The sequence below is a fragment of the Dipodomys spectabilis genome, unplaced genomic scaffold (genome assembly GCF_019054845.1).
Source record: "Dipodomys spectabilis isolate Male_0828 unplaced genomic scaffold, ASM1905484v1 ptg000024l, whole genome shotgun sequence".
Classification (NCBI taxonomy): domain Eukaryota; kingdom Metazoa; phylum Chordata; class Mammalia; order Rodentia; family Heteromyidae; genus Dipodomys; species Dipodomys spectabilis.
In genome coordinates, this window is record NW_024870701.1 from 31,517,144 (window position 1) to 31,532,300 (window position 15,157).

The window sequence follows — 15,157 nt, forward strand, 5'->3', positions numbered from 1 at the left end:
AAATATAGCAGAGAGGGGCTGGGAAGGTGGCTCAGTGGTAGAGCGCTTGCCTTGCAAGCCTGAGGCCCTGGGTTCGATATAAGCAAAAAGAAAAATGCTGGAAGTGGCGCTGTAGCTCAAGTGGTAGAGTGCTAGCCTTGAGCTGAAGAGCTGAGGGACAGCGCCCAGGCCCAGAGTTCAGGCCCCAGACCAGACCCCCCCCCCAAAAAAAAAGAAAGAAAGAAATATAGCAGAGAAAAGAGAACACTGGACAGAGAACATACCACAAGAAAACAGCATGTCTGCCCATCTCAGCCATCCCACAGTCTTCTTAACTAGAGACTGGACTTGGGGTAAAGAGGAGAATCAGAGTCCTTAAGATGGTAAAGATCCTCCCTTGCTTCCTCATCCTTTTGAAGCCCTCTCCCTCATATTACTGTTGGACAGGCTTTGGTTTATCGGCTTACCTTGCCATGTGCAAGTGGTAAAGGCAGCAATCCCTGTCTGCTTTTCTACTTACTCAATGAAAATATCAAGAATAAAATCATGAGGTTTATCTTTTTCATGATACAGTTCCAGAATCCCTTCTAAAGTGTACTAATTTACCCTACTGTTCCAAGTAAACAAATGTAGTGAAACAAATATAAAAATGTTTGGGACCATAACAGACTGGCCTCCCAACAGATTAGGAATGTTTAACTTTATGCCTTTGAAAGGGAACAGGTCATATACGGATACACAATCTCTTTCAAACCTGTATACCGTCGATATGGAATATGTATATAGTTGCCCCAGACATCATTTGTTATTTTCATCATGTGTGTGTGTGTGTGTGTGTGTGTGTGTGTGTGTGTGTGTGTGTGTGTGTGTGTGTGTGTGAGTTGTGGGGCCTGAACTCTGGGCCTGGGTACTGTCCCTCAATTCTTCAGCTCAAGGCTAGCACTCTACTAGTTGAGCCACACTGACACTTCTGGCTTTTTCCACTTATGTGGTGCTGAAGAATCAAGCCTAGGGCCTCATGTGTGCAAGGCAAGCACTCTACCACTGAGCCACCTTCTCAGCCCCATTATTTTCATCATTTAAAGAGCATACACTTAGCTAACTAAGCTTTTCCTTATACAGAGTGTTGTACAACAGATAGAAATAGTTTATATAGACAGCTATAACTTTCTTGAGCTCAACATATTTAGCCAGCTTATACCACAAAATAATGTATTTATGAAGGTGGTTAATCATTTATTGATTTAAGTGGCTGATTATTTCACTGAAATGCAACACACAGCCTGGATGCGGTGGCCAAAACATTGCTTGTGGAGATGGCTTCATTTTCTGTTACACAAGTGTCATTACTAGCTCAAAACCACTGCTTGAAGGAAGACACGCGTGCTACAGCCCACTCTTCCACAGGCCTCATCCCCAACTCTGACTCTAAACCACTGGTTGCCAAGGGACAAGTCTGGACACCTCAGTAAACTGATCCAAACTCTACCTTGATCCCAGTCATGACCTCTACCTTAAGTAACTTCTAAACTCTGGATGAACTTCACAGCTCTCAGCCCGTCTTCTCCAGACCTTTCTTATCCCTCTCTTCTTCCTCTAAAAGCCAGTCAGACACAGCAGTACATAGCCCCCAACTGAAATACACTGAAGTCCATTAAGAATCACCTAAAATGTCAACACAATTTGAAAGCGGGCCATTAACAGTGCATATGTGAAGTTGACAGTACTTGTGAGAAACAAGAAAAACAACAATGAATACTAATGGCTTATATTTGTATCTCACGGTGGAGTTTTCAAAGTTCTGTCATAACACATTGAGACAGGCAGAGGGGGTAGGATTGTGCACATGAAAACAATAGGATTCAGAGAGGTTAAAAAATGAGGGAGAACAAAATACTGAATTCTGAGATGCACAAAATGGTTGCTCTGAGTATTCTAAAAGAATCCCACAGCAGGGCGCTGGTGGTTCAAGCCTGTAATCCCAGCTACTCAGGAAGCTGAGATTTGAGGATGGCAATTCAAAGCCAGCCTGGGCAGGAAAGTCTGTGAGACTCTTATCTCCAATTAACCACCAGAAAACTAGAAGTGACGGTATGGCTAACATGGTAGAGCACTAGCCTTGAGCTGAAGAGCTGAGGGACAGAACCCAGGCCCAGAGTTCAAGACCCATGACCAGCAACAACAACAACAACAAAAGAATCCCATTGGAAGGGAACTTTGAAATATATTTTTCAAAGGCTGTCATTTCTCCAATATGGTGTCAATCACCTGCATCCATGAAGGGCCAATCAACACAGGCATACTCCCAAATTTGCTTTGCAGAAAGAATCAGAAGGGCCAGTCTTTGAGTTTTTCCTAGTATCCCAAGTAACTGACTCAGCTCTCCCAAGTGAGGCACAGCATGAAAATAGCCAGTCCTCATCTGAACAGGAGATTTCCTTAAGGAGCAGGACAGAGAAAGAGGTAAGGACAGTCTCTCCTCCTGAAGAACAGGGAGTGAATCAAGCCACCAGAGAGGTCCTCTGTATTAACCATGGGAGCCCTGGATGTCAATATTATAAATTCATGCCCCAGTCTCACAAAGTGACTGTGAATAAGTCAATCTCTGCATGCCTTACTTTTTGCAGCTGTAACATAGAAATCATAACAGGGTTATATAGCTCAAAGGATTGTGACATTAAAGAGTAGAAGTAAAGAACTTACCTGTACCTTGCACCAGGTAGTTATTGAATGAATGTTGAATATTCACTTTTAAAAGGGTTCTTTGTCCTTATTATGGATTTTTGAAGTGAACCATATTGCTAAGAGATAACAATAATGAGGAGACTTATAGCACCTGATACAATTATGTACATCTGCATACTTGCAATGTAAGAATTCAGCACACATTCATAGACTTATAACGGTGCACAATCCAATATCTTACCTGGCTGGATGATTTCAAAACATACTAGACGAAATCAACCTACTGAATCAACCTAAAGCCCTTGAGAAAGGGTTTTGAAGTTTGTCCTGAAAAAGAGACAAGCTATATATTATGAGTTCTCTTTTGTCTTGTTTTCAATAAGCCCCTCTGTAGATTCTAGCTTAAAGCTTCACCATTATTCTTTCTGCATATAATATAGCTGCCTCCTCTGCTGAATTGTGAATGTCCTGTGCAAATGCACACTTCCTCAACCCCATCCCTACACTGCCCTCTGGTTATCCTCAAGTCGGCATACACAATCTACCTCTCTGTTCATCGCTTCTTACTACCACGCCATCCTTTGGATATTTTCAGGAGCAATGTTATAAGCAAAATTTCCCAGAGTTGCCATTCATTTTTTAATGGATAATTGCCTTGCTCAAGCATTATTTGCCTACAAAAAAAAACAAAGTTGGTAAGCTTTGAGTGCTTCACGACTTAAGTGCACACATATGAGGCTGCCCAACAATATTTTAATCATTATAGTATTTGAACAAGCATAGAGAAGCTCTCACTCTGCACATGGTAAAAATGGCAGCCACTTGGAGCCACCCAGGGAGATGTTACAGCCGAGCTCTTGGAGAGCTGGAGATATTTTCAGCATGGGCAGGAAAGAGCAAGTTTCTCTAAAAGAAAACACATTGACAACAAGGAAACAGGTTGCTTCTATTGTCAATGCCCTCACAACTTTCTTAAATTAGCTTTTTAAGAGAACCCTTTCTGCATGCCTGATGACGCTCAGACCACCCAAGTTAATTTGATACAAATGTAATTTAAAAGATTCCATGTGTGTCTTAGAAAAGTTTAGGGTATATGGGGTTTGAAGCCTCTCTCTCTCTTTCTCTCTATTTTTTTCTCTTTCCCTTTCTCTCTCCTTGAAAAAAATTTAGTACAAGTTTATTACCAAATGCATACATGTTTTTCAAAGTGAGACTTTTCTGCTTGTTCCTTGAAAGTAAATTAATTGTATAATCCTCGTTGCCATTACCCTTAACATCAAATACAAATCTAGACATTGGTTCTGCTCTTGAAGGATATGGGCATAATTTCCATAGGGTCCATATCAGTGAGTAAGAAGAGATGTTACTTAGGAGGAAATGTATCCAACTTTGTGTCTGCAGCCATGAAGACAGATAGAAGTCTGAAGAGGAATTTACTGATCCACTGTGATTGGTCTAAGAATAAAGTACCTGGAGTTAATACCTACAAGGCTGCACTTTATAATTTTTATATTTTTATACTTTTCCAGTATTCAATAGAACATTTAAAAGCAATTGGAAATCTAAAGTTAGGACTTGTCGATTGTTTAATTTCTTTGCTTTTGGTTTTGGTTTAAACATCTCCCCCATGTAATCCAGGCAGGCCCCAAGTTCACGATTCTCCTGTCTCACTCTTCCAAGTGTTGGGGCTATGGAAGGAAGGGTGCCACCATTTTTAATGGACAGTCTCTTATGTTCTACCCGGAATGTCAAATTCATAGCATAAAACTTCCTCGAGGTAAAATTACTTCAGCATTGCCTAAGCATTCCAGAAACTGAGATTTTATTCTCTGTTAAAAATGCTCACGGATAAAGCAGAGATTGTAGGATTTGGAGTCGGACATTTCTAGTTTCAAATCCCCGTTCTTTCTCTGGATCTATTTGAACTTTGGGAAAGCTATTTAACTTCTCCTTGGGTTAGCAAATTGATTTGAGCGTATTAAAAATTAAGTAAGAGAATCTTTATCAAGCACTGACCACATGGTAAAGAAGAAGAAAAATAAATGATGGAGATTTGGACGCCTCTGTTTGGAAGATTGGAGGGTTCTGAGGATTCACCATCATGCCTTGCTCAGCCTTAGACACCAAGCCATTCATCTGTTCTCAATATTCAGCTCAGAGTTCAAGAAAGTCAATCTCTCCATTAAGATAAATTACTCCATACTACTGTAATAACAATGAGATTTGAAGAAATGATAAATGAAAAAATGGATAAGAAAGATCAAATCAACTTCTGAGATCAACTTATTTCTACATTCTTCATATGAATAAGGTCATACAGTACTTATCTTTCTGGGCTTGCCTTATTTCTCTTAACATAATAGCCATTTTCCACTTACATTGTTGCAAATGCCAGGATTTTTAATGGCTAATATTTCATTGCATTTACATGCCACATAAATATTATAAAATAACACAATACCTAGTAAATGACCTTATATGAGGCGTATGCCTACTAAATGTGAGAATCATTACTATGTAAATATCACAACAGCCCACAATTAATATTCACTAAAATAACTTCATTCTGTCTCTATGACGCGATCCCTATACTCCTCTTTAACTTCATTCAGTTAATCTAATATAGCCAAGATTATAGCAGTTATATTAATAGTGCCTCATTTTTAAAGCTTATAGTACAGATTTTTCCAACTCTTAATATTGGTCTTTTAAATGTTGTGATTTTTTTCAAGACTTTGTCCTAAATTCTTTCTACAACTCCAAATGCTTATCCTGCCCATGTAATTGTAACCCCTCTGTGCAGTATGTTCACAAATAAAATAAAATAAATTAAAAAAAAAAAAACAACTCCAAATGCTCCTTGGAGACCAACCAGACTCTGTGCCCACTTCTTCCCTCTCACATCCCGCCATCCTCAAAAGCATAAGCAATAACAAATGCTGGTGAGTTGTGCGGGGCGGGGTGGGGGGAGAGGGGAGAGGGGAGGAAGCCTTACACACTGCTGGTGGGAATGGAAATTAGTGCCACCACTATGTAAAGGAGTATGGAGATGCTTCAAAAAACACTAAAAATAAAATTACCCTATAATCCAGCAATACTACAGTTGGACATTTACGCGTCAGAATGCAAGTCAGTATACAATAAAGGCATTTATATACCCATGTTCTTCACAGCACTGTTCACAATAACTAAGTCATAGAAACAGCCCAAATAACTTACAACTGAGGATGAATCAAGAAAATGTGACAAAGACAGACAGACAGACAGGCATGGAATTTTATTATCCAGCATGAAGAATGATGTGTCATTTTCAGGAAAGTAGAAAATGCAGGGAAAAATCATATTAAGTAAAAGTAAGACAGGCTCAGAGAGATAAAGGGGACATATCTCCTCTCACACTAAAATATAAACACATATGAAAACATCCACAAGTCTATACACATATATAGATAATCAAACTGACTGAAGTATGTTATATGCATGGATAGGAATCAACGGTATAACCCCGTGGAACAATTAACACATAGTTTAACTAAATGAATACCAGAAAGCTGAAACATTTCTGGATAATGGATGGGTGGGATAAGGAGGTATGGAAGTAGAGACAGGAAGGCTGGGCCAGTACAGTCATTATACTCAGTATACATATGTGGAAATGAAATTAGGAAACACTGAGATCGATGTGGATGAGATAGAGATGTGGATGGGAGAGAGAAAGGGAGGGAAGGAGAGAAGGAGGGACGAAAGATAATGGAAGAGATGACACTGATCAAAAGGAGATGGGAGGAGAAGGAAGGAGAGAACAGAGTAGAGGAGAAGAACGGAAAGGAGAGAAGAGGAATACAGATCGATAGCCTGAAATGGAGAAGTAATCTCACAGTCTTTTCAGATAATTACAGGTTTTATTTCATTGACACTACACAATGCTACAGTAGTTTCTCAAAGGTCATTTGCAATATGGAATGCAAAACCATGCCAGTGGAATGTTTCTTCTAATTTATTACACTAAAATCCATTGGTCCACCTTGCACATTTAAATGGATCAGTTGTCTGTGCATGATTTCATATCATCATACATTAGTCATTTGGAAAATACAGGTTTCCCTGAGTTATGCAGATCTTCTAAATGTTGACACATTTCATTACACAATATCAAAAGATTATATGTATTAATATCACCACCAATCTCATCACAAAAGTCCTCAAACATTGTGAAGCTGTCAAGTTCATAGTGGTAGATAGAAATTTTTCCAAAATTCTAATTTTACTTGAAAGCTCGAATCTTCTCCTAGGCAACAAATACTGTGAGTTGTTTCCCTTCAAGTGACAGGTTCACTTCTTTCAAGTTGAGAACGTGTCTGCCAAACACAAAAATCTGAATAACTCTAGGGTTTTGTGTTTGGGATTTTTTTTGCCAGTTGTTCTTTCAAATAAAAAATGTTGCTCCATTTAAAAAGTGGTGGGTGAGATCAGTTTCCAGCTCCAACATCTCATAAGCATTTTTCCTGGAAGTGAACATTGTAAGTGAATAAGCAGAAGAAATGCTTTATTCATCCTTTCCGTGTATTCACACAAAATATTAAAAAAAAGATACCCAAGGGTTGCTGCCTCTTATTAAAAACCTTTTATTCTTTGTCCCCTTTTTATGTTTATCTTCAAGTAGATAAAGAAGGAGCTTTCAATTTGGCGTATCTATTTGTGTGTACAATGCATCGTCTTCCATCATTCTACCTCCTCTCACTATTCCATCCCAAATCATCTTAATTTCTTAGTTCCATTTTCACATATATACATTGAATAATGTGACTACATTCATTCACCATTCCTCTTTCCATTCATCTGCCCTTCTCACTGAGTCCCGATTTCTCCCAGTCAAGATGTGTTTCCACTTCCTGATCTTTATTTTGTTAAACTATCTGTTAATTGTTCAAGGAGGTTACACCGTGAGAATCTCACTCCAGTGTACACTGCACTTTAATCAGTTAGAGAAACTGACTTTTTCTTCCTCTGAACATGTGTGACAGTGACGAATGCAGTGCCTACCAGAGGAGTTTGGTACCACTGTCCTGACAGAGATGAAGGTCCAGCTGTATCGCCAGTTCTTGAGGATTGCTGTATCTGCACACTCTGGAAGTACTTATACCCTTTCCCTTCCTCATGAGGACTCCAAGAACTGGAGATTTAATAAAAATGGCTTCTCCTCCCCAGTCCATCCCAAACCTTTCAATATATGCATACATCCCTAAGACTATCCAGATCTTGATTTGCCTTCTTATTTTATATTTAAGTATTTATATGAAGCACTTAAGGGATATAAACTCTTGCTGGTTGCTTGATTTAAAAAAAAAAAAAAAAAGCTTTACCAAAATCAACTGCACATGAACAGGTTTGAATACACCTGGCTTCAGAGTTTCAGTACCAGCTCATAGGGCAGATGCTGGAAACCTGAAGTTGCCCAGGAAGAGTCCACTAGGCCAATGGAACCACATCCCATTAGCACCTGCTCTGAGGATTGACAGTGTCTGTGTAAGAGACCTCATGTGGGCTGTTATCAGGCATTAGAACAATTGTGTCACGGAGAAAAGGAATTGCATAGCTGCCTCCTGGTTTCAAGGGACTATTCTTAATTCAATATTTGTTAAAGATTTTCTAAGCATTCTCTCTGTCCATCAGTGGGATGGATTAAGTTGAGAACAATAATGTTTTCACCTCAACAAAGGCGAAAACATTCAGAGACATAAAAAGAGGAGAAAAGCCACCAGGGCCAGTTTGCTAAAGGCTTGCTTTAACAATGCCTCTTTTAGCCTGGTTTTTGCTTGTTTTTTGCATTTGTGTAGAGAAAGTAAGTGTATGCAGAGTAAAGCGCATTTGAGAATGCTTAGTGAGGTATATTACCATGGAACACATTTATCTCCGAGTGTTTGAACACAGAATCCTTTTAGAGGCAAATAAATCCCCAGTAGTATATGTACAAGTCATAGAGACATGTTCTCACATTTATACATTTCTCTAGATAGCCCCAGACCCTAGATGAAGAAACCATGACTAATGACTTCTAAAATCTTACCTTAACCTTCAGATGCTGTACAGTCTATATTGCACATCTAGATGCCCAGTTTCTCAAAATGCAGGACGATTGTTGACCTCAAAGCCAACCTGGATACATAATAAGACATGTATCCAAAAAAAAGTCAAGGAAGAAGAAAAATATTAAAAGAAACAGAAAGTGAAGTGTTTGATGGATTAAATTGAGATGGGGACAGTTAATTCTGTGTCACTAATCACAGCATGGCCGCCTATTTGATTAGCACAGAGATAGTGGCTTTAAAAGGCTTCGCAGTGTGGCAGGAAGAAGTGGAGGTTGGGAGTGAGTGACAGAGCCTGGACTGGTCTCCAAGTCTTCAGAGCCACTGGATGAATCACATCACAGCACCTGTGAAGTACAACTACACATGTGTCCATGCGCTTCAAAGAAATATCATTGTTATCAAGTAAGTGACATTTTAAGAAATAATTGGGTTTTTTTCTCCACAATAAAGTTCTATCAAGGCTTGGATTAAAGTTAGCTTGAATACTTGCTTGCAGAAACCATTTGCTGGGAGAACTGAAAAATGAGTTGGGCGAAAGGAAGTGCGGCTAACACTATGTGATTAGAGCGACATATTTAACACCGGGTCTCATTACAATTTTCTTTGATAAGTTCATTTCAGATTATCTTGCTTATGACTTGTGACAAGGACCGAGAAATGGCTTGAAGGTCTTATAAGCCAAATGGTTGCTAAACTGTGAAAAAAAAATGCTAAGGGCCAAGGATGGTGGCGGAGGGAGAAGGAGGGAGCTTCAGGGATTCATATTTGATCTGGCCTTATTTAATATCTTCATTAATGATTCAGAAGAGGAGTAAATGGCCTGTTAATTCAATTTGCAAGTGAGACTAGACTGGAGAATGTTGTAAACATGCTCAAAGACAGAGAAGTAACATGAAGATTCTGTGAGATGCTGGAAGGATGAGCTTGTACTGTGTGTGTGTGTGTGTGTGTGTGTGTGTGTGTGCGCGCGCGCATGTGCATGCGCACATGGGCGCACGCACATATGTATGTGTGTTCTATAAGGAAGTAGTGGGTGAGAATCATTAAGAGATCTCTGCCTGCTTTTTTATTTTTATGTTCCCCTCCTTGTTTTCTCAGTGTCTATTGTAGTGACATGGTTGATGCGTTCTCATAAAGATAATTTATCTGTCTACCTTGAAGCCTCTCATTAACTCTCCCTGGGACTCTTCTGGACACAGAAGCAGAACAAGAAAGGGCAAATTAATGCTCCAGAAACAGCTTCCAACCAAAGATGAGTAGAGGGAAGGTACTAAATCCCCTCACCTTTCTTCTGTTCCTCAGTTTCATTATTCTGGAGGCCTTCCAGAATTCCACAAGAGGACTGAGTTCCAGCTGCCCATGGAGTTACCTGGCTTGAGCCTGTGTTCTTCAGTGGGTTCCTTTCTTGTCACTTGTCAGCCCAACTGTTGATGTTGAGTATGATCACCCCCAAAACAGATGATTTGCCTCAAATCCTTGTCTCAGAGTCTCCTGAGTCAAGGCCTTCGTTGACTGTTTCTTGTGCTAAGCCTAAGATCAGGTCCTTCCTCTCAAGGAGCAGGTTGAACTGGTTAAGCAAATCATGTCAAACAGAGCTACTATCTGCAATATTCACTTGTCTACTGTGGGAAGTGTTCGGTCTGCCCAGGAGAACTGCTTCCTTCCTTACCCCCCTCCCCCGCCTCTTCATGAAGGACAGCCTGACCAGAAACCACCTGGCCAAAACCAGAAATCACCTGTAACTGTCTATCAGTCACCTGACTGTCAATCACCTGAATGTCAGCAAAAGGATCCCAGGCTCTGAGGTCACTGCCACATCCACATCCACTGTGGTCACACCTCCTCCTTGCCTTTCCCCATCTTATCTCTCTCCACCATTACTTGAGCTGTTACATGCTACTCTCTGCAAACCTACATGTGGTGCAGGCCGGCCATTTGGTTCTCCCAATAAACGTTCTTCTGCCTGAACCATGTGATAATTTTCTTTCAGCAAAACGGGAAGAAAGGGCTTCTGGGGCTTAAATATTCTGTATGTTTGATAAAGCAAAGCACCGTCTGCTCAGTGCCTGCCTCATTGGGTGCTTCCTGAGATTTCTGAGTTTCAAGCATTTTTCTCTTAGGACCGTGAGCCTCTTTAGCTCAGCCTTCGCGTTGGCATGGAGGGTTTTCATTTCCTCAGTTTCACTCTGCCTTGCACCCAGCAATCCAAGCCTCCCCTCCCTCCCTCAGCCACCATAGGATCATATCATGGCTTTTTGGATGGTCAGACAAGTGATATCTAGTTGCCCTAAATTTTATTAAAAATCCCCCTCATCATAGTGTTACTATTGAATTCTTTACCTCCTCATTCATTTGTCTCTGTTTTTCAATCCTTAGAAGCCAACATTTTTCTTCCAGCTTCTCTCTGACATCAAACCGTTGGCCCTATTTTGAATTTTTACTTTTTTTTTTTTTTACTACACAAAAGGCTTGCAAACGTCTCTTCTTTGAGTCATTTCTTGTTCCTTTGAGTCCTGTTTTTTTTTTAATTCTCTTTCAGAAAAGTCACCTTTTTTTTTGGGGGGGGGGGGTCAGTCGTGGGTCTTGAACTCTAGGCCTGGGCACTGTCCCTCAGCCCTTCAGCTCAAGGCTAGCACTCTACCACTTGAGCCACAACTCCACTTCTGGTTTTTTTTCTGCTTATGTGGTGCTGAGGAATTGAACCCAGGGCCTCATGCATGTGAGGCAAGCACTCTACCACTGAACCACCTTCCCAGCCCCCATTTGTTATATTTTTATTCAACAATGGAAATATTCTCTCCAACTGATGAATGACTACATAATTATAAATACTTGTCCTTTGCTTATTTTCCTCCTGTTTCTTTGCTTTGTTGTGGGAAGAGTGTGATTGTATTTTCTTCTTTCATTTTATCTGCTGGCAATTTAAATTAAATACTTTATTAAGACAGGGGCCATATGCATTTTTTTTGTAATTTTTACTTAGACCCATATAAGTGTTTGGTACCTCAGAATGTGAGAAAAATGTTAATAATTGAGTTCTCCATATTTGAAAACATGCACTGAAGACTCTATTTTTCAATAACTATATACCTATAATAGATACATGATAGGCAGAAAGAGAGATAAATAGATAGATAGACCTGATCTGATCTTTTCACAACATACTGTCATTTCTTCTCTTTGAGAAGTAAAATTTATTTCTCTACCCTGAGCAAGAAATTTTAATGGTCTCAATGAGTAGAGTGTGGATGAAATGATAAATGCTGTATGATTTCTCAGGCTAAGTCATAAAAAACAACATGACTTCCATATGACACAATTCTCTCTCCCCTCTCTCTCTGTCTCTCTCTCTCTCTATCTCTCTCTCTCTCTCTCGATAGGTTCATTCATGGAACATGGGTACCACACTGCAAGGAAGTCCAGCTATGGCTCAATCAGCAGCTTAAATTAAATCCCAAATAGATGACTTTAGTGTCTAGCCTTTGAGCTGCACCAGAGAAAATTCAACCTTGATGAGTGCTACTCAAATTGAATTTTTGAGCAAATACAATGGCAATATTTCTTTTAGCCATTATACTTTAGCTTTATTTGTCTTATCCCTAGTTCATAGAACCAGATACTTTCACTGATGAGCAAGGTGCACACAGACAGAGTATCTTATATACAGATAGAACTTTCAAGTTTGCTCTTAAAGGAAGAGCCAATGCTGTATATTTGATAGGCTAACATTTAAAATTCAGTGAGATGGTCCAAATATAATCAGCCAAAACTTTCTGAGGACTAGAGAATGCCCATATTTGAAGAGCAAGTTAAGGAAGAGAAAAGTTTTTAAACTTTCAACACTAATACCTCTGAATTTCTAAGGTGGAAATTAGTGTTCTTCTTAAATAACACCCACCATTTTTCATATTTCACTTGAAACCCATTATCGGTAATCATTATTTGATACCAGATTATATAAGGATTAATTAATTTTTGATCTATCCAACCATTTTTCTAAGACGCATGAAGAAAGGGACTGGGTCTCTTATTCATCATTATATATGGGGGTGGAGAGAGAGGAGTAGTAAGAGACACCATAGGAATTTGAGCAAATTAACCATATCTCCTGCCCTCAGTTTCTTTATCCAGAATAAGGGGGACATTAATAATAAAATCTTCAGGAGAAACACTGTACAGATTAAACAATGTTTACTAAATAATCTTTATAAATTACCTAGCACACTCTTTAATACTGGAATCTCAATGGCTCTTTGTAACTTACCTGTCCCTTAAGACATACAGGTCATAGGCTGACAGTGCCTTCCATTAAACCCAGGGCATGACTCTCACATAAACTGAGGAAGGCTTTCTGCTTTGCAATGTGAACTTTGCAACAAAGAATGCTAGCAACTAGCGCACTCTCAAGTGACGGTCTAAACCCACAGATTGAGACAAGAGAACAATTTTTCTGGCAGTTTTCAGGAAACATCATTGGTCATATTGAGTCTTTGTTCAGGCAAGTGAGTAACTTTTCCACTGCTCTGTTTATTCTCAAGAACAGATACCTAAGGAAGTAAAGCCCTCCACAGCCCATACAAATGAATGACAATCCTCTTGAAAGTAAGTCCAGATCTCCAAGGCAGGGACCCTATTTCTCAAGCCTTACCATGGTACCTCTTTTGACTTTCTCATCGTTATGTAACTTAACCACATGTCCCTGGCATCCTCCACCCTCTCTCGAAGGGCTAATTGGCTTGTTTCCTTGGATTTCTTATGCTCAAAAGAAAAGCATCCTCTCAATGTCTCAATGTCCTGACCACAGAACAAGGCATTCTACCCTCCTCATTTGTCATGGCGCAAGCAACCAAATGTCACCTCAGTAAATATTAATGGGAATGAATTGACTAAAGAAACCAAAAAACCCATGGGACATGGGGAATTACACTAGACTCTGCAAACAATAGGGTGATAATGGTAATAATCTACGTCTGAGGAGCATTTTTCAGAGAATTGAAAACATTTTACAATTAAGTGCCTTGTCAATGGTAAGTTTACTAATGGGTAATTGGATACGGCTTTAGCAAAACTTGGGCTGGACTCTACAACTCCTGCCCAGAGGAACTCTATTCTTGCCTTCACTGCAAATGAGCATCTTTTAGAATTCTTTATCAATAAGAAAATACTTCCGCTGTAGACTCTAGTGAGCCAGACTGAAGTTATCTCAAAAATGCTACAACTGAAAATATATCTTCTTGGAAAATGGAGAGATCATGTACATCCCCAATTTGTTTAGAATAACAATAGGTTCAGCAAGAGTGGAGTTCAAACATGCATTTCAAATATTTTTGAATCTCAATGCCAAGAAGCATCAAATTCATCTCTGTGATTGATCCTAAGAGTGTGGTAGGAAATTCAAGTAAGTGATTTAAATGGTCCATAAGACATGTAATTCCACTATGGTATGATAGAAGAACGATAAAATATCAATAATAATATTAATGCAAAAGACAAAGTTCCATCATGTCTAGCTTAAAGAATACACTTAACGAATGAAATGTTGGATTATTAATAAAAGAACTGCTCATAACAACAACTATGTTGCAAACTATGCAACATAGTTTTCTTTCATGTATGTAGCTGATTATAGTTTGTACTTGGAAACAAAGGAAACAAATCTGGAACATTCCAACATAAAATTGTAACCAAAAGCTCTATGCCCACCACCACCCTTGATCCAAAAGATGAAATATTGCAACAAGTAAAAGAAAAGAAGCCTGAGATTGACAGTCAAATCCTTACCAGAATCTTGAAGAAAGTTCTACTCATTTAGAAGCAAATCAAAAAAGATTTACAAACTTACTTGCTGCACTTTGTGACACACCAGCTCTGTATGTTTGAAAGTATGTCCAATTGACTATCAAGATTCAGGAATTCATCCTGAACTAATGAGAAAATCAGACCATTGTCTTTCCACTATAGGATGCTTCTTTTTTTATATACATCTACTGATTCCTGCTTTCATTCCAATCAATTCCAAGAAAGCAACAGTAGTAGTAATACTAACAGTAGCTTGTATTTAAACTTGGCACTATACTATGTACTCTATGAAGTGTTCTTTGATTTAAACCTTACCACACTCCACATTCTAATATTATTAGAATCTCTACTACAGGAAAAAGAAAAATGTGGGAAAAATTGTGAAAAATCACAATGTTGTGGCGGTAGAAAACAGGTTATGAACTCAGATTATGACTTGCCCTGATGAACTACTAGATTATGGAAAAGTACTTAGAATTTGTTAGTGAAATACAGAGACACTGAGACTAGCATTTAGCACTGTAGGAAATGCTGTCTTTCCTCTTGATGTTGACACCAAGGTCAGAGGAAACAGAGTGATGGTACAAGTTGCATGCTGGGTATTT